The sequence below is a fragment of the Hylobates moloch genome, unplaced genomic scaffold (assembly GCF_009828535.3).
Source record: "Hylobates moloch isolate HMO894 unplaced genomic scaffold, HMol_V3 SCAFFOLD_1, whole genome shotgun sequence".
Lineage (NCBI taxonomy): Eukaryota > Metazoa > Chordata > Mammalia > Primates > Hylobatidae > Hylobates > Hylobates moloch.
Genome location: NW_026652276.1, coordinates 28,908,961 through 28,930,386, shown reverse-complemented (window position 1 = coordinate 28,930,386; position 21,426 = coordinate 28,908,961). Strand labels below are relative to the sequence as shown.

Genomic DNA, 21,426 nt, shown 5'->3' with positions numbered 1-21,426 from the left:
AAGGCATGAGTACATGTTGGTTGTGAATGACACCATTTTTTCTGGAGTGGATACACTCAATGGATAATATACAATAGAACATATTCTAAAACCACAGAGCATTTAAAATTGAGGAAAGTGCAAGAGAATTAATATTTGAATGGCAGTAATTTCAAAAGACAAATGCTGTTAACTTATTAATAGGACAACCAAGTATGAAGAACTCTTAAGAAATCATTCAAAATTACTCACTGAGCACCTGCTCTGTACCAGGCACCATGAGGCAGTAGTGAACAAGACAGATATATTCCCTGCTTTTATGGCACTAGTGAAAGGTATGCATATAGATATATGTGTCTGTCTTTTTATATATATAGGCAACTATGCACTGTAAAATATTTAATGAGCAATACAAGGATTCATAAGCCCCACACCACCATGCCAGAATATTCAGCTACTATAAAACCTGAGTGCAAAATATAGAGCATAAATAATCATGAAATATTCTCATAAGATCACTGATTCAAAAAGATAACTTCTCATTGTAACTAGTTACTTTAAGCATGCCATCCTTGTATTTGTGGACTGAAGTCTTGATTATTCAATGAGTTATCTGTCCCCATTTCTAAATCACCATTTAAACAGCTTTCTAAAGCTCATAACTAAAGTATGTGAAACATATTAAAGTGATGACTATGCACCATAGAAAGCAAAGTAGACAGACATATAAGGTATAGTTAAAGGGCATATATATGGCTTTCTTTTAACACTTGTGTATGTATGATATTACATTAATCAGATGTAAGAGAGTTCCTTATTCATTTAAAAAATACTTCTTCTTTTAGAATACTTGATGTTTTCTGGTCAGGTAAGTAGATCAAAATTTATACAAACTGGGTTTTATTTCTTCTATTAACTGGTGATTTAGCACTGAAGATCACATCTATGTCACCTGGAATTGTACAAGTTATGTTCTAAGAGGCTTAGCTTCCTTTTCTGTGAAATAAAGGTAATGCTCCCAATTTGTGCAGGTAAAATGCTTAAAAGCCTACCTGCCTGAGGTTAAGGATCTTAAGGTCCCTTCAATTTATGGTATCTATCTATGATTACAGAATACAACCAGACTACTCTTTTTTACATAAATAACAATCTGTGTAATTGGTAATAGTTATTGGTCACTATTATAATAGTATAAATTTATTTATACAAAATCTCAGGTAAAGATCTACCTTTTAGATCATATATTTGAAACCTCTGGGCGTGCCTAATTTTACGTGTTCAGGTGTTTCTGAGGGTCACAGGTAAGAGCATGCTTAAATGTGAATGTACATTTATACATATGCATAGTAATATACTGGAAACCTAGTTGGTATGTGTGCAGGATGTTCTTTATTAAGCAATAAATGTTAGCTACTTAAGCAAAAGATAGTGCAATGTGATAAATGTGCCATCCCCATGTGTTTCCTTCAGTTGAATGTTGGCTAGCATCCAGGAGGGAGAAAAAAGACACACACACACACACACACACAACATACTCAAAACTTAAAAAAGAAAAAAGAAGTGCTACAACCTTCACAAAAAGCATAAAGTCCTTGACTCAAATAATGTTATAAAGACTCTTCTGAATTTTTCTTTTTTTCTACTTTGTCCCCGTCAGGATGTGAACCCTGCCATTATGTATGGCTTGCGGCTGTTTGGGAGTTTCCTCCCCATCTGGGACTAAGAGGCAAATTGCAGGTTTTGGAGGGGAATGCTGTTACAGTAGGGATCACCTCAGCACTTCACATGGATTGTGCCAAGCCTAGTGACACCAGCTACCTTGATCCCTGTGACAAGCTAGCCACCAAGTTTTGTACTCTTTGTTACTGAAATTATGTAAGGTATTAGTTTTATAAGCCTAAAGTCTTTCTTTTCTTAAAGGCTATAAACATATGAATAACCATTAAAAGTTATTTTAATCTTCTTCCACTTTAAAATGAATGCAATTATCTCAGGAGCACAAGAATGCCCAAATCTACCTTTTTGTCACTCTCATCTTCTAAAGCCCGCTACTGTCTTCTTTCAAGTTCCTAGCAGGTTGCCTTTGTTCAAGGCAGCATATGCTTACTAAAAGCACCTCTCATTCCATGGAAGCTGTCAGCAATTACCGCAATGAACTTTAAATCTTTTTCCTCTAACTACTGTAGTATTCTAGAAATAATGACACAACTTCTCACTGCTTTAAAATGTCAAGCTGACCACTCAGAAATTCAAGCTATGTTTCTCCAGGAAGGTCCAAATGATAAGACATTTTATGTGCCTTCCATTTTATCTCCCGTTCCATTACTACACTACCTAACACCTTCACAGTATAGCAACACCTCCTGGGACAAGCTGAAACCTAAATGAAACACAAAAGCTGCAACCTGGACAAAGTTAGCAATATATTTTTGGCAAGAGTAGGCTGTTTTTGTCTTTTCTTTCCATGATCTAACACTATCAGTTGAATTAATTTTATTTTCTTCCTCATAGTGCTATTTCTAAGTAGATTAAACCTATTGCATGACTAATTTACCTAGTGGCAAGGTAGCCTGCCTTTAATTGTGCAATATTTTTAACAATAAACACCTAGCATACTCCATTATTTTCATGAATTTTGAGATTAAATTTATATTCAAATGTCTGGTTTGACTTTTACACTCAGAGGAAAAAAAATACCTTTCAGAAATTTGAACTAACTTCCTTAAACTCAGGAAGCTTTAAACTTCCAGCTGACACAAGAATTATCAATTTACAAGGTTCATATGAATACAGTAAAATCCTGATGGTTTTTCAAATAATATGGAAAACACAGGATATATTTTAACTATGCTTAGTTATGGGAAAGAGACGTCCATTATTAAGAAAGAGATCAAGTAAGTAAATGGCATTATCTTTAACTACATAACAAAATTAAATTAAGGAATAGAATCCTGAAGAATAGCTTTTACAGACAGAAAACTTAGCTTCTTCCTTTACATATTAAAACTCCTGTTACTACTTACATCTAATATATAAAGAGTGTGGACTTGGGAAGTCAATGGATTGTATTCCAGGATCAGAGAATTCACTGATTTTTAGGATACCCTCTTCCCATCATCACTTTCCCATAATAACAGAAAAACAAATAAGCAAATCCATTTATCAAATACCAATTTATAGAGTACAGTATACACACTAGACACTGCTAAATATTGGATCTATAGGACTAGACAAGACAGGCTTATAGTCTGGTTGGGGATACAGACAAACCTAACAAGGTAAGCAGTTCTCAGACAAGGACAGTACAGAATGCCACATGGGAGCACGGTCTCAGTGCAAAATACAGTGTTTGAGAGGAACTAAAAGGAAGAGACAGGAGAGTCAACGATGGTGTCCAGGTCTCTCAAAATAATACTGCTGGAAAAGAAAGGTTTAAGGCCCTTAAAGGTTAAAATCCAGGGCCAATGGGGCCACAGGAATTTATTATTCTGTGGCTAGTTTTGTGAAATTGGAAGCAATGGAAGGAACAAATGAACAGAGAGGGAAAAGTACTAACATTTAGTGAAGGTGTATTTAGTTGGGCGTCCTTCAACATTAGCCATTTAATTACCAAACAAATCTTTCCAGTAAGTATTAGCTTCATTTTATACAAAAGGAAGCTGAGGATCAGGACCACATCACAATGTTGAATAATACTATGTGTCTGAACCAGCCAAATACCCTCATAATGTATATCACTGGCTACAAAAGAAACCAAGTTGGGGGAAAACGCTTCCACAAATATGGGAATTCAAAGTCTTTTTCCATTAATGGGGCCATTTGTATTTTACTAGATACTATACGAACAAATATTTATTAGTAACTGATATCTGAATATTACGGAATAAAAATATACAACATTTAAAAACACAAGCTCATTTACTAAGTAATATGCAAATAAGTGAAATGCAACAAAATAAATAGAAAAATGCAAAGAATCTGCAGAGAAAAGGAATTAAATGTAACAAGTGAGTTTATCTGGGCTTTTATGCCCAGTTTCAAGGTGATAAAATGTGAGTGTTCATTCCTTCACTCAACAAATATTTATGGGGTAAGACTTTCGTACCAGACACACTACTAAGCACTAAAGATGCAGTAACAATCAAGCCATAGTCCTAACTTCGTATTCTGTTTATATTAGGTGGAAACAAGAAGAGATCACAATCCCACTTCAAGTATCTGTCTGTGTTGAAGGAGAAGTATTTAAAGGCACAGAATTGGGAAGAAGAAAGGCTCACAGCAATTTACTTAAATTCCTCAACTACGGACTTGGAGCCCTACCATATATCCCTTTATAAGAAAGCAGAATATTTACTGTTGAAAATACACGTCAGTATCAACTGGTAGTTCTCACTAATACTTCCTAGGCTGTTTCTACCAAAAATATAAACAAAATTATATAATTATCTTTTTTCACTATGGAGGTAGCCCTACAATGCAAGCAAAACCTAAAAATATTAAAATGAAACGTGCACATACACACACACAATTTTTGAATGAAAACTTAAAAGGAAACCTCTTCAATCCATTATATTCGCCATCATTAGATACAAGATTGCTATGACAAGTAATAGAACATTGGTCAAAAATAATAGCTTGGTTAAAATTTCTACATGCTGATAACAGTTGCAAGCTTTCACTATGTTGTCATATTATCAGTCTTAATGAAATTCACTTGTCAGTTCTGTTTTGAAACAGCGAATTCTCGCCCAGCATGACAGGGGTAAAATTAAAATCTCTTTTCTTTTCCCAATCAAACCAGCTAACGATGAAATATAAGAAAGGAGTAACTCAGAAATTTCTGTCACTAGTTGGTCAAAAAAAAGATTAGTTTTCAGATTCCTTTCCTTTTTTTTTTTTCTGTTTCAACTGATGATCTCCCTAAATGTTACTAGTCAGCTAATTCTTTTCTTTAAAAACTCACTTTGTTATCAGCAAATATATTGAGTAAAACTCGCTGAAAATACACAGTGTTATACAATAGTAAGGAATAATGCAGTAGACAGTCTACAATCTGCAGATTTTATTATCATTATCGCTCACTGGGTATTGATCCATGTAGTGGAATAACGTCACCAAGCAGCTCATTCAAAGATAGACAAGGCAAAGATACCTTTCTACATACTGACTTTAGTTACAAACTTTTATAAGCCTTAGTGAATTTCAGCACTCTTGAAAGTAAGTCTGTTAAGAGAAAGGACCATATTTATTTGTTTCCCCATTTATAGGGCATCTTATCAAGCCTTGCATATTAGGTACATTAAACTTTATATTTTTCTAGTGTTTTTATTTTAAGCTTTTGCTGAAAACTGTTAAACACAGCAACTCAATAAAAATTAAGTATGGCCTAGAAGAAGAAATAAACATTCAACGAAAATGACACATGAACACGAAACCTAAGGCACTGAAACCCATTCAGTTAGAGACTGAATTTATGCTGTTTTATAAATTTTATTCTGCTTAAGCTTCTTCAATACTCTCAAATGATGGTCAATCAATGTTTCCTTTTTTCATTCATTTAATAATGCATAAATTCAGTAAATATTCAGACAGAATACTTATCCAGTACAAGTACAGTATTGTCTCAGATGCAAGAAGGCAGAAGGTTTACAGGAATAGATGTAAATATTTTACTTAAAAACCTTAAGGTCTACTTAATATGTCATAAGTCCATATTCTTCGTGATTTGGGGGAAGTGGAAAATGAAGACTGTTTTTCCACTCCTTGAAAAACATCACAAATAAAAGTTAATACAAGGAGCTAATATAGTTAATCTGGTACTAGGAACTGAGATACAATAAACCAATCACTGAACTAGAAGTAAGATTCCTAGATTCTACTGCTGGTTAGTAACGGAGTTCGGTGAGTAAGAGTGGAGGTGAATGTTAGTGTCTCAGTTTCCCAATAAGTAACCAGAAATAAACTAACTCCATATTTACCACAGAAGAAGTATATAAAAATTAAACAGAAAACGCTGCCAGGAAAATATTAAACAAATGATAGTAATCCATTATTGACATGATCTATGTTTCATAAATATAAAAATGTTTTAGAGTATGACAGAGTTATTCAAATGCTTGATAGCATGTTACACCTTTGAGAGATGTAACACTACAAGAAAAACAACAGAAAAGTCAATGTACACTTCACCTTTCCAAAATGTAAAGCATATATTAAATATATAAAATGAAAATCAGGGAAGTGAAAGCCATGTTATCTTCTAACGAATCAGAAGTCCATAAAAACTTATAAATAACGTAATTTTTGTTTTTTTTTTGAGATGGAGTCTTGCTCTGTCACCAGGGCTGGAGTGCAGTGGTGCAATCATGGCTCACTGCAACCTCCACGTCCCTAAATAACCTAAATTTTAAAAATTCAGAATGATGTGAAGAATTATCTCTAAAGCAAAATCCAGAAGTAGAAAAAGATAAATTTCAATTTCACCATCGCTGGGATCCAGAAACTTGTACCTATGTGGCCCAGCTCCTATAATCACATTTCCCTGGTCCCTTGAATGTATTTTACTATCCTCTCAAACTGAGAAAAGTGACGATATTCATTATTTTGTTGCAAATATCCAGAGTATTGATTTAAATATCATACAAATGAAAAAGAGTGAAAAGAAAAACTTTGAAGAGACACATCCATCTCTAAAAACATAAACAGAGTAGCAGTATTTTGCCCTTTACTTTTTAACCCCGTATAAAACTAAGTCAAGGAAAATATATTATTCTGACATGTTTCTAACTATTATATAAAATCAACTATCACCTAACTACAGGAATGTGTTCTGAGAAATGTGTCCTTAGCTGTGAACACTATCAAGTGTACATCACAAATCTAGATAGGATAGCCTACTTCATACCTAGGCTGTATGGTATATATTGCCTGTTGTTCCTAAGCTACAAAGCTGCACAGCATGTTACTCTACTGAATATGTAGGCAATTGTAACCCAATGGTATCTATATATACACAGAAAATGTACCTTAAAAATACCCTATTTATAATATTATGGCATCACCGCTGTATATGTTGTATATGTGGTCTATCATTGAAAAGTTATCAGGCATGCACATGACTGTATATATTTACGTCAAATATTAAAATCCAGAATCCAGATGGAACACTAGTCAGAATAACAAAAGCCTAACAAAACTCTTAAATCCAATCAATGGATTATGCTTACACACATATTTTTTAGAAGACTGACATTGCATTACCACATAGAAGCTGTGATTCAAATTTCACTAAGAATCTAGATTCTGTTCTGTACTTTGGTCTTTGCCAAGTTTTGCTAGAGTAATAGAATGCCAAATGTTCTGCAATTATTTCATTTAGGAAAAAACCTTCTCTTAAACATTCTATAAAAATTTGATTCATCAAGCCTTATTAATATGATGATGAATTTATTACAATTGTATTTAAATGGTTATCAAATGTAAGCCCAAATTATTCAGGCTAGACAGACAAGCATGGATCCTGAAAAGGCGGTTTGTTTTCTTAAAACTAACTTCCAGTTATTTCAGATTTTAACTATGTGTGTACTTTTCTAGAAGAATTCTAAAGTGGCTTTCAAACTGTTCCTTAGCTATACACTATACAGATACTGAGACAGTCTCAACAAAAGAGAAATGCTGAAGTCTATACTACCTTATTTTGTTCAGTTAAAGTTCTGTTCTGTTCTGCTGGTTTAATATGGCCTTAACATTATTTCAACACATGTCCCATTCCCATTTATTAACATTAAATATGAAATAGTAAATCTCACTGGGAAAAGTTTTCTAAAAGCTAATCCCTGCTTTAGAGAAACAATCTATTGGCACATGCTGTATGTGTTTATGTTCATTAGCAAATTGGCCATTGCAATACTTAAAATTAGGGTATCAGCTGAAATATTAGGTTGATGCCAAAGTAACTGTGGTTTTTGCCATAATATTTAAAATGAACCAAGAAATAAATACAAATTCCAAGTACTTTCAAGTTATACTCAGTAGAAAAAATATATATCTTAACCTATATTTGAGTTCCCCCAATGTGGTTGTTGTCATAATGTCATTAGTAGAAGTTTATTTTTTTAAAGTGACAGTTTGCTCCAAATGTCACCTAAATAAATATTATTTATCAACTCTCATTTGAGAATCTGAATACAAGTATTAATTTTCTGATGTCACATAGAAGTTTGCTTTTAATGAAACTAGCATCCTCAAAGGAAACATTTGATTAATTTTTCATTAATTGATATATACTGACATAACCATTAAGTAGTTTATATTAAACACACCCAGTATATTTTAACCATCCTCGTTTGGGTGAGAAATGAAGATAAAATATTTTCATGTGACCTCTATCTTGATATTATTCAAGCACTGACATTCAAACTAAAGAATATGGAAAGAAGATTTTTGATTTTTCTCTGCCTGGGAATAATATTATCAAAGAACTCATAAAATAATCATAAGCTAATACTAAGAATACACCACCACCACACTTTACCAAATTTAGGTTAATGGCACACAGCAAAGAGCAGAGCAGATCAGGCATCACAGAAATTCATATACAAATTTAAAACACACAGACACACTAATGACTATGTTTTTAAATCACGATTTGTGAAAAAAAAAATAACGTTTTCCCAATGCTTTCCTACACATCATTTAAACTAAACTGGATTTTTTTTTAAACAGGCAGGGAAAAAAGTGAAGGGAAGTAAACTTCATGAAACCCCATTACAAAACTAATAATTTTCCTAGGGATGAAGTCATATGCACCATCGCCTTGTCTTCCACTACAAAAAAAAAATAGAAAATTATTTTTATAGAAATTCCATTTATTCTAAAACACTGAAACAAAACTACTATATAATCTCATTTTCTAAAATAATAAACACAAAATTCCTAAATACGTAATATAAACAAGAGAAGAATAAGACACAGAACTATTTAAACACAAATAATGTATAGTAGGCATAGAATCCTAACACAAAAATTAAACATGGTGGTTTGCAATACAGTTATACTGATATAACATCTATTGATCTATCTTCAGCATTTGTACTTTATTGATTTAAATTAAATGAAATATGTACGTGAAGTGCTTTTTAACTCCAAAGTTAAATTCATATATTAACTGCTGGTTATTATAATATTTTTGGAATTAAATTTTTAATATAGAAAAGGGAATAAACGAGATATTGTCATTTCCCTATACTTAATACCATGGAATAATTATTTATCTTCAATTGTTTAGGATAAATTATGATATTTTAAATTAAAAGAAACTTGAGAGATGTCCAACTTCCAAATTCTACATCCAAATTCTACAGTTCACTATTAAGAAATAAAAGTCCAGCTACTCGGGAGGCTGAGGCAGAAGAAGGGTGTGAACCCAGGAGGCGGAGCTTGCCACCAGCGGAGATCGCGCCATTGCACTCCAGCCTGGGCAACAAAGCCAGACTCCATCTCCAAAAAAAAAAAAAAAGAAAAAAAGAAATAAAAGTATATGAACTTAGTGAATCAGAAGACATACAACTAATATATAAATCATTTCAAGGAAAATTTTGGTTTCCTCAAAATAAAAGATTTTTACACAAAGGTACAAATTTACCAAAAGGACTGTGTAATATCTTTATGCAAGCTGCTTAATAATTATATAAATATCCATCTTACATACATGAGATTCACTGAATCTGGTATAGAGAAGGCTTATTTTAAGGATTTTCTAGTGACTTAATTCTCCATTTACAGAATTCTAACACCAAATGAATATGATAATAGTGAACAAATAAGTGTATTAATGTGTCACTTGTTTATAAAAATGTATCTATGAAAAGCACAAGTGTTATACATACTAAATTGTAGTATTCCATAGCTCAAGTAAAATAATACTAGTCTTTTTTCCATCACAAAATATGAATTTCGTGAACTTTCTGTATTTAAATTTCCTCTAATAATTTATATTAAACCACTGCCATGAACTACCTCTTATCTATAGTGAATGCTCTCAATCAATGAAATGAATGAAAATAGTAAGAACTATAAAAATGGGAAACAATCTAACATCTTTGCAATTTGTTTTTTAAATTTTTATAATTGACCTTTGAGCTTCCAGTTCTGATTTTATTCTATGTACTTTTTTTTTCTTTTCTTTTTTTTTTTTTTTTTTTTGTTGAGATGGAGTCTTGCTCTCTCACCCAGGCTGGAGTGCAGTGGCGCAATGTCGGCTCACTGCAAGCTCTGCCTCCCAGGTTCACGCTATTCTCCTGCCCCAGTCTCCTGAGTAGCTGGGACTACAGGTGCCCGCCGCCATGCCCGGCTAATTTTTTTGTATTTTTAGTAGAGACGGGGTTTTACCATGTTAGCCAGGATGGTCTCGATCTCCTGACCTCATGATCCACCCACCTCGGCCTCCCAAAGTGCTGGGATTACAGGTGTAAGCCACCGCGCCCGGCCTATTCTTTGTACTTATTTTTTTAAAATCATGTTTACATTAGTTTGGAAGATAAAATTCTATCTATATTTCTGTCTAAAATCTAGTTTTGTTTAATCTATAATACAAGTGGGTTAGATTAGAAGATTGCATATTCCTTTCCATCTTAAGAACTTTATGATCCTACTAAGGATCCCACTGATAAACCCACATATTCCTGTATCCTCAACTCTTCAAGCGTAAACAGATTATGTGTCCTTTAAAAAAAAACAATTCATGAATACAAAGATTTATGTTTTGCTATATTATTTTAGAAGGGTAGAGAAAATTGGCTGAAATTGCTAAGAAAACTTAAAAATGTAGACAGTAATATTTTATCTTCTGTTGAAAATTTTAAAAATGTACTTTCTATTTTTAATAAAGGTTTTTTCTTCCCTTTTCTTAACATTAAATTAGTTCTCAATTCACAGCAACAATTACTATATTCTTTCCAGAAACAAAATCAGTATCCTACAGAGGTTACGAGAAACTCTTTTCTTTATGAGTTATATTATAATGTAACTCATACTTAAACAGTTTATTTAGTTCAGAGTGTTTTGAAATCTTCCATCTCAATAGATCTTCACACTAGAATATGAAGTAGGTGCTATTATTATCCCCAGTAAACGTACAAGAAAACTGAATCGCAGAAAACTCAATTGATTTGAGCAAAATCACACGGCTAATAAGTAAGTTGAAGAGCTGGGCTTAGGTTTTGTTTTTTGCTTTGCCCTCTAAATACTGTTTCTTCATCCCTTTGAAAAGTGAGACCAGAAGGGTAATTTTACATTTTAGTGAAATAGAGTGAGTGGCTACCTAATTTTGACAATTCTCATTTATCTGTCTCATTAGCATGGACAGACCAGATGGACAACCCACCATATAGAATGAAATTCTGCTGTCATTTCCTGCCAAACCAAAGTGATTCTTCTCTCCCATGTTAACCAACTGTGTTCACAACCAAACTACTCTCTGAGTTTTCTGTTCCCAGAACTATGAGAAACAATAGCTGCATGGTGAGTACTAACTTCTGATATGTCAGGTTGATAGGACAGTAGAACTAGCCCATCATTGTGACGTTAAATCTATTGAAAAATAAACCTTGAATATAGCATTTGTTGTTGCTGCTATTGTTGTTGCTGTCTAATTTTCTCTTTTTTGTTGAGGGAGAAGGGGGAGAAGGTCTATAAAGAAGAGTCTTGGTTGGGTGTCGTGGCTCATGACTGTAGTTCCAACAGCTTGGGAGGCTGGGTAGATCACTTGAGCCCACTGGTTCAAGACCAGCCTGGGAAACATAGTGGGATCCCATCCATACAAAAAATTTAAAATGTAGCCAGGTGTGGTAGTGTGTGTTTGTAGTCCCAACTCCTTGCGGGACTGGGACAGGAGTATTTCAGCCCAGGAGTTCAAGGCTGGAGTGGCCATGATTGTGCCACTGTACTCAAGCCTAGGTGACACAGTGAGACAAAGAAGGGCAGGGCAGGGTAGGGAAGGGAAATAAAAGAAGGAAAGGAAAATAAAAGAAAAAAGAAGGGAAGGAAAGGAAAGGGAAGGGAAGGAAAGGAAAGGAAAGGAAAGGAAAGGAAAGGAAAGGAAAGGAAAGGAAAGGAAAGGAAAGGAAAGGAAGAAAGGGAAGGAAGGAAGGAAGGAAGGAAGGAAGGAAGGAAGGAGAAAGGGGAGAGAGGGAGAGACAGAGAAGGACAAAAGAAAAGAAAAGATCTCCATCTATAAACAATCACCATAAATTTCTTGTATACTACCAAGAGAGAAAGCTTGTGTTGTCCCACCACAGTTGGGCAGGATACATTTGCCAGCCCAAGTAAAAATATGATTAAAATAGGCAAAGCTTGTCATCTCCTGATTTTTACTTTCTCTATGTTTTCCTAGCAGCAACTTCCATTTTTCCCAAAGTGCTACCCATCTTAAGGCATCTAATTAGTGCCCATTGTTTTTCCACCCTCCAATTTGATGCCTAGCTTTCTATGACATACCCTAAATGAACCACACTTTGTATTTGCTTTCCTATCACCTGCCCCCAATCAAAATTCACTTTTCATTTCTCCCATCACCTGGAACCCTGCCAAAAGCTTTTTAAGAAACCAATTACCTAATCTGATAAACTGCTAAGCAATATTTAGCAAGAAATTTGACTAATACTTAAAAACACACGTACCCAATTCCAGTTCCCACAACTTACAACTACAAAGTTCAAAGGAACAAAAGAAATAAAAACACTCTCCTAAGAGAAAAAGAGATAAGCTTGAGCTTCTGTTTACCCTGAAGTATATATTTTAAAAATCTATATAGAGATAGATAGATATGGATATCTTGTCATATTCTGTTATAATGTGATAATATGGAAAGGGAGATTCTTTTGCCTACCCATAATTTACAAATACTGTATCAGTGAACTTCTAAAGTTGGAAATTACTTTAAAATAATTTGGGAGGGAAAGTATTTTGGGATATGGAGGCACAAAGGTCCATTAAATATCTACTTCTCTATATATCCAAATTTTCAACATTAAAGGAAAGAGAAAATGAAGAGAACAAATCAATCAATGAATGGGGGAGCAAAAGTTATGAAACTGCAACTATTAAAATTCAGAAAACTTTGAAAATGGTTGAAGTAGAAAATAAGTGAAAAAAACCCTCTAATAATGTATGACAGTAAGAGACATGGGTAAAATGCAAGTGATTGAGACTAGTTCAAAATAAATGAGAAACAAATGTTCAGAAAAGACTTTTAAATATTTTCTTACATCTAGTAAATTTTCATGTATCTAGTGAATATTTTTAAAGGAACAACATTAATTTTTAAATCATTGACAAATTTAAGATAAAGGACATGGGCTAGCCATGGCAAGAAATGGTTTAATGATACCACACGTATCACTGACTCAAAATTCTAATTCTAATAGGCTTGACAATTGCAACACATATGGAAGGAAAAAAAAAGGCTATTTACTAAGCTCCTTCTCTAATCCATTTAATAAGGGATGAAATGTTTGGCACCATCTTGACCTATTGTTAAAATAGTCCTAATCATTAAATATCCCTTTCATAAAGAAAAAAAATTTGGTGTTAGGTTGAGTTTTTTAGTATAAATCTATTACAACTAATAAAAAAAGCAATTAGAGTTTCTATTTATATGTCCAACATGTATTAAGTTAGGTCTGCCGAAGGCCTAGAGTCTAGAAAGATAAGGCCCATGAGGGTCAAGTGGAAACATACCAGGCCTGGGAAGAGTACAGGAGGTAGTTCAGAAAGACTTACAGCATACAGAGCTGGCCAGTGGTTATCCCAGCAATCAACAAACTGGAGCATGGCCCAAAGGTACACTGAAATCAGGATATTAGCCAGAACAGAAGAAAAAAAAAAAAAACAGGTATGTAAGTATGTCATTAGTAGATTCAATTAAATCCAGTATCTATAATATCCTCAAAGTAGATGCAAGACAGGTGATTGGCAATGATCCAAAACAAAGTCACAGAAGTAATTCACTCTTTTAAACATTTATTGAACTACAATGAGCTTGAAGTCCAATACAGACAGAAAGTCAACAAATAATGAGAATATGGCATGATGAGTGCACTAATAGATGTGTGGACTCAGGTATAAGGAGAAGATATAAAAGAGGGGATGATCAAAGAAGTTTGGGTAGGTTGGGGAAGGTTTCTCAAAGAAGATGACTGAATTCCACCTTGAAACATGAAGAGGACTTCACCAGTCACACTTGGTGAGAAGATATCCCAGAAGAGGGAATAACATGTGCGAATGCAATGGAGTATGAAAAAATGGAGTGATCATCAGGTACCAGTCATGGGGAAAGTGGGTTTTCAGGGCAAGAAACTCAAGACCCTGAGAGCAAACCATGAATTCATGCCCTGAGCAACTGAGGTACCAAGGTCAGACCAGAACTGACATTAAATGTGACTGTGCACTAAACTAGTGAGCTACTACACCCTTCCTAATATCCTCTGGGGGTAGGATCCTGAATCTGATTCCATTAACGATATCCAACTGTAAAGTTCAGAGGTCTGGCTGCAAAGTCAGGGAGGTCCTTAAATAGTTTTAATCAGAACTAAACTAGTTATATTTTAATAAGAACTTTATAGACCTAAAGAAAATTCTCTGAAGAGCAAGTGGGACTCATGATCAAGTTAAAGGCAAGTGAGGCTGACTACAAGTTACCCAATAGTGATGAAAAATCTGGGATTTTGATAACATGTCAAACAGAAATTTTTCTAGTTTTGTTGTATACATTTTTATGTGCTATATGTTAAAACAGTTTTTCATGAAATCAAGCGGCAATAAATGTATACTTAAGGCTTGCAATAGAAAAAATATTGTGCTAAGTTTGAGGAATAAAAATAATGATAAAGAATGATCCTTACTCTCAAGAAGTTTACAGCCAAATTAAGGAAATAAAACAGCTATCTAGAAATATAAGCAAATATACAAGGTACAGCAAATGTCAATAGGTCCCTTCTTTTATAAACCAATGTACTTTTTACTAGCTTATCCTGCGATGTTATATTAATGCAAGAAATAAGATTTATAATGATAAAAACATAGATAAAAGGAAGAAAAGGTCCACTTGCACAAAAGAATCTGTGCTAATGTTAGCAATGAAGCAAACCCTCTGACTAAGTCAACTTTAAAACTCTAAGTTTATTGGATTTGGAACTTAACACATATATAGTCAATATCCCATATCATTCAAATTACTCAAGGCACTCAGTATACAGAATATGAAGAAATATTTAGATCATCTGAACTTGCCTATTATGAAGCAAGGGTTAAAAATACTCTTCTTCAAAGTTTGGTGAGTGTGTGAGTAAGAAACACCTGCTGTCAACTCCATACAGATAGCAAAAAGACTCATAAATTTCACTGACAATTTTTTTGGATGGGGTTTCAGCTAATTAACATTACATCCATAAACACTGGAGACATTTCACTACTTTTGACACTTCAAGTTTTCCTTCTAAAATATGTTTGCAAAATATAATTTCAGAGGAGAAACGTTGCTTTGCTTCGCAGGGTTTTTAACAATTCATTTAGAGGTCCAGAAATGCATTTTATATTTCTTTTCCTTCATATGTCTGCTTATTTGATGGTAATCTTATACCTCTGAGACAACAAAATGACTTTTTAAACCTTCAGTTAAAACGAGCCATATAGTTGAAAAGTCTATTAAAAACTATAGCCAGAAAGTAAGACATGCTAAAATTAAACACTACTTTAAGTAATGAAAACACTCTGCTTTTGCAATGTTTGAAGTTCAAATAACTTCTGTAAGTTCTAGTGCAGGCATCCCCAAACCCCAGGCCACGGACCAGTAGGAACCAGTAAGAAACTGGTCACAGAGCAGGAGGTGAGCTCCATCTGTATTTACAGCACTTCCCATCTCTCATACTACTGCTTGAGCTCCACCTCCTGTCAGATCAGCTGCGGCACTAGATTCTCATAGGAAGGCGAATCTTTTTTTTTTTTTTTTTTTTTTTTTTTTTTGAGACGGAGTTTCGCTCTCGTTGCCCAGTCTGGAGTGCAATGGCGCAATCTTGGCTCACCACAATCTCTGCCTCCCAGTTTCAAGCGATTCTCCTGCCTCAGCTTCCCAAGTAGCTGGGATTACAGACATGCGCCATCACACCAGGCTAACTTTTTTTTTTTTTTTTTTTTTTTTGTATTTTTAGTAGAGATGGGGTTTCTCCATGTTGGTCAGGCTGGTCTCAAACTCCCAACCTCAGGTGATCCGCCCACCTCGGCCTCGCAAAGTACTAGGATTACAAGTGTGAACCACTGCGCCCAGCCTAGGATGGCGAACTTTATTGTGAACTGCACATGCCAGAGATCTAGGTTGTGTGCTCCTTATGAGAATCTAATGCCTGATGATCTGTCACTGTTTCCCATCACCCCCAGACTATCTGGGACTATCTAGTTGCAGGAAAACAAGCTTAGGACTCCACTGATTCTACATTATGATGAGTTATAGAATTATTTCATTATATATAACAATGTAATAATAGAAATAAATTACACAATAAATGTAATGCTCTTGAATCATCCCGAAACCATCCCCCACCAACCCCCAGGATGTGGAAAAATTATCTTCCAGGAAACCAGTACCTGGTGCCAAAAGGTTGGGGATAGAATACAGATTATTTAGAGTAAGTCAGGCCTCAGTTTAAATACCCAAACTGACACTTGTCACCTGCCAATTATTCAAGTACACCTGTCTAATCTACAGTAAAGTGAGCATATGATGTGGAATTCAACCACCTTGATTTTGCATCCCAAACCTGTCACTTACCAGCTGTATATCACAGAGCATATTAGTCAGCCTCAGTTTCCCTAGAATGCTTCCCTGGCTTAGAAAATTGAGATAATAACTTTACAGGGATGCTTTAAGGAGTAAATTGTATAGACTATATGAAAGTGCCTCACACAGTACCTAACATATAGGGACACTCAATAAATAATAGTTCTGTTCCTCACTACAAAAGATTCTCCTAAACTACAGTTTACTCACAGCAATGTTAATTTCATTCTTATGGTCAGTGTTAGAAAAGTGCTTCGTAATCATTTTTATTATGGCTTTGGGGGTAAGGAAATGAACATATATGAAATCTTACAGAAGTAACAAAGTTTACAAAAATGTTTCTGAAAAAAATCATAAGATGATAAAATATATCTATGTCACTCTAAAAAAGAAATTGAAAAAAGAAAAACACAGGTTCCTTCAACTCTCCCTTTCTTATTTTCTGTTACCATTAGGTCCCAATATCAGGTGATGAGCATTATCTGAAGGCCTTTTATACATGAAAAAATATTATCATGCCTTCTCTAATCTGAAAGAATACAATAACATTAAGCCCTGTTGAAGTTGTATTTTGTAACCTTTAGAGCCCATCACACACTTACAACTCTCTTTGCTCATGTAGTATCCCTTTGCATTGGATGTCCTCATTTGTCCTCATTTTCTAGCTTTCATGATTCAAGGTCCAGCTTCAATGTGATTTCCTAAAAGAATATCCCTTTCTGACCAACTTTGGTGAAATTAATGGCTCCTAACAGAATAGTGAATCTACACAGCAAATATAATTTAACTGTCGCTTCTATTACACTGTACGCTATGACCCAAGAACAATCTTATTCATCTCTGCATTCCAGGCACTTAACACAGTGGCTGGCACACAATAATGTTCAAAAAATATTTACAGAATCAAGTTGAATTCTTTCCCAAGTCATCTTTCTCTTTTAAAACACTTAGAAACAGATGATGTTAAAAGCAATTTTGAGTAAGCATTTCTAAAATCAAAAGGTGAGCTCCTTCTTTTATTAAAAGGCACTAAAGAGCAATCAAATATTTTTCAAATTATGTATGTTTTTAAACAAAAAGCATTTTGGACACATGTTCTTATTATGAGCCAAATTTGCCAGCAAGGCAAGTGACACTATTGACATCTTAGGGTATAAATGGCTTATATATTAACATACCAACACTAAATATATTAACATATTTCAATGTGATTCATTTAAACGTGGCTTTGTTTAAAAATCTAGTTAGGACTTTATTCACCGCGATCTTATTCCAGAAACTATTTTTAAAGTTTCATTTATAAATGCAGTAAAATTAGAGTTTATTCATCAACTCATGAGAGTTGGCAGTGCTGGTTTCACCATGGTGTAATAAAAGAATGAGAGAGTGGATATCTACTCAGTAAAGGTGTTGCAGCATTAATGATAGGGAAACTGACCTGAGAAAAACACCTGAAACCCATAACATAATCTGTAGAATGAAGGAGGCAACATGATGTTGGGTCAGCCTGCCAGACAATACATGCACTCTATTTAAGAACTATCGTATCCTGCTGTATAACCTCTTTATGTTTTGCTATACATACAGAAGAGCAGGTCTCCCTTCTCAATTATCCTTAAGGAGGTTGCAGCCTTGTTAATGATAGGTGTCAAGATCTCCAAAAGAGATGGACTTTACTCACTGGAAAATGTTGAGACTTTCCGGGATCACTCTGGCCAAGTCCTTAAACTTGAGAAGGTGGTGATTAAAAGTTAGCAAGTGGTTCTGTAGTGGTGAGACATGGGGTAAAGAATAATTGCTAACCCAAACTGAGGGCAACACCAAATGCTAACTTCACCAAATTAAAGAACACAAAACTGCTTAGTATAGGAATCATTACTCCACTAAAAACAGAAATTACCTGGACTTAGAAAAAAACTTTTGAATTTTCACCTAAAACACTGTACTAGTGAACCTTATGTTCAGCAATGTTCAACAATACTTCTTGGTATTCAAATATAACTCCATGTGAGCATGTAGAATCCAGGGAAAGAATCTCTGGAATGCTGTAACTGTTTGAATAGTTCATATCCTGCACATACCTACATCCAAAAAGAAAAAAGAGTTGGAAGAAAGCTGCAAATGTTACTAATTTACCAGTACTAAACACCAACAAAATATAGTTTTAACAATGCAAAATAATATATGATATGATATATGATTTACAAAAAATAGACTAAAATAAGGTCTAAATTTCTGTGGACAAGATGAATGTGTGTGGCTGAAGGGAAGCAAAAGTGATCCTGATCCCATGGTATTAAGGTAGTTCAGGTGAGTATGGTTATTTTTCACACATAAACACCAGCCCAGAAGCTCACCTTTACTGCATATCCCTAAAGATGTCCAGAGATTGCTAGGCTTCCTCAGCAACAACTACAGGGACTAGGAACTATTTCAGAGAGACCCCCTACTCTCCAGCCTCCAAACAGTCAGGCACCAGTCCAGCAGCCCTTGGCTGTGCTCAAGCAAAGAATTTTAGGAATGGGTAAAGGAATGGCACATTCCCTAGAGAGTTTAGTGTGGAATGGGAGTGGAGGGGGGAGGAAAAGAGGGCACCCTTCACATCCCTGTCAATCAACTATTATTAACTATTGTGCTGATGGAATGGAATCTAACTTTATACTGGCTAAGACTGGCTTTCCTCCAAGTTCAACACTATTGCCAAAAAACAGACTGTGGTTTTGTTAAGTGATCTGGCCTTTGCTCCATAAAGATCTCTCTATTAATGCAATAGGGAGAATATCAATATAATATTCTCTAATATATATTTACTCTGTTCTGAATAAAACACCTTCCACAATACTAGTACACTTAAAGTGGTAATCTTAGGTTTTGAAACAAAAGGTAGGGGAAGTCAAATCAGTGGAAAACCTGAGCAAATCAAAGGTCTTGATATGCAATGTATAGTAAAATTGACCCAAGCAGAGCAGAGGAAAAAAAATGCTAATTTAAACATTGCCTGTTGCTGTATTTGACTCATTATTTCTGTGGGAACTTTGATTTGCATAAAGGCATGGCAGATCTTAAGAGGCAGCAAACACTTACTCATGTCACTAATCACATTTATAATTCAGAAAGTTCCTCACACGTACGCATAAAATTCAAAATCCTGATTTTAATACTTTGTAGTTCTATGGATGAAAATGCAACTCATTTAAAAAGAAAAAGTTGTTTTATTTACATTAGTGTGTCTGTGTGTGTGTGTATATATATATATATATATATACTACACATGTGAAATGACTATCCATTACTAATTTTTTTTTAAATTATACTTTAAGTTCTAGGGTACATGTACACAACATGCAGGTTTGTTACATATGTATACATGTGCGATGTTGGTGTGCTGCACCTGTTAACTCATCATTTACATTAGGTATATCTCCTAATGCTATCCCTCTCCCCTCCCCCCTACCCCCACCCCACGACAGGCCCCAGTGTATGATGTTCCCCTGCCGTGTCCAAGTGTTCTCATTGTTCAGTTCCCACCTCTGAGTGAGAACGTCGGTGTTTGGTTTTCTGTCCTTGCAATAGTTTGCTCCAGATGGTTTCCAGCTTCATCCATGTCCCTACAAAGGACATGAACTCATCCTTTTTCATGGCTGCATAGTATTTATTCCGTGGTGTATATGTGCCACATTTTCTTAATCCAGCCTATCACTGATGGACATTTGGGTTGGTTCCAAGTCTTTGCTATTGTGAATAGTGCCTCAGTAAACACACGTGTGCATGTGTCTTTATAGCAGCAAGATTTATAATCCTTTGGGTATATACCCAGTAATGGGATGGCTGGGTCAAATGATATTTCTAGTTCTAGATCCCTGAGGAATGGCCACACTGTCTTCCACAATGGTTGAACTAGTTTACAGTCCCAGCAACAGGGTAAAAGTGTTCCTATTTCTCCACATCCTCTCCAGCACCTGCTGTTTCCTGACTTGTTAATGATCACCATTCTAACTGGTGTGAGACGGTATCTCACTGTGGTTTTGATTTGCATTTCTCTGATGGCCAGTGATGATGAGCATTTTTCCGTGTGTCTGTTGGCTGCATAAATGTCTTCTTTTGAGAAGTGTCTGTTCATATCCTTTGCCCACTTTTTGATGGGGTTGTTTGATTTTTTTCTTATAAATTTGTTTAAGTTCTTTGTAGATTCTGGATATACTAAGTATTAATTTATATCCTATTTCATTCCAAAGCTGATATTTAAAATCAGCTTTAAAAATAATTTTCCTGGCCTGGCACAGTGGCTCACACTTGTAATCTCAGCACTTTGAGAGGCCGAGGCAGGGGGATCATTTGAGGTAAAGAGTTTGAAACTAGCCTGGCCAACATGGTTAAACCCCCTCTCTAGTAAAAACATAAAAATTAGCCAGGCATGGTGGTGTGCGGCTGTAATCACGCTACTTGGGAATCTGAGGCAAGAGAATCGCTTGAACCCAGAAGGCGGAGGTTGCAGTGAGCCAAGATTGCGCCACTGCACTCCAGTCTGGGCAACAGAGCGAGACTCTGTCTCAATATAAATAAATAAATAAATACATAGATAGATAGATAAAGTTCATTTTACCAAAATTAATAAC

General features: G+C 34.9%; 1 protein-coding gene across 11 annotated transcripts in view; it reads right to left on the bottom strand.

Annotated features, from left to right (window-relative positions):
• IKZF2 (IKAROS family zinc finger 2) overlaps positions 1 to 21,426 on the bottom strand; it is a 153,849-nt gene that overhangs the window by 68,155 nt on the left and 64,268 nt on the right. Inside the window, exon 1 of one of the 11 annotated variants that reach the window (XM_058438791.1) lies at positions 13,717 to 13,780. The exons of the other annotated variants lie outside the window; for them this stretch is intronic. The gene's annotated coding sequence lies outside the window, so the exon portion shown is untranslated. Of the gene's footprint in view, positions 1 to 13,716; positions 13,781 to 21,426 lie in introns of those variants that run through there. 11 annotated transcript variants of the gene reach the window in all.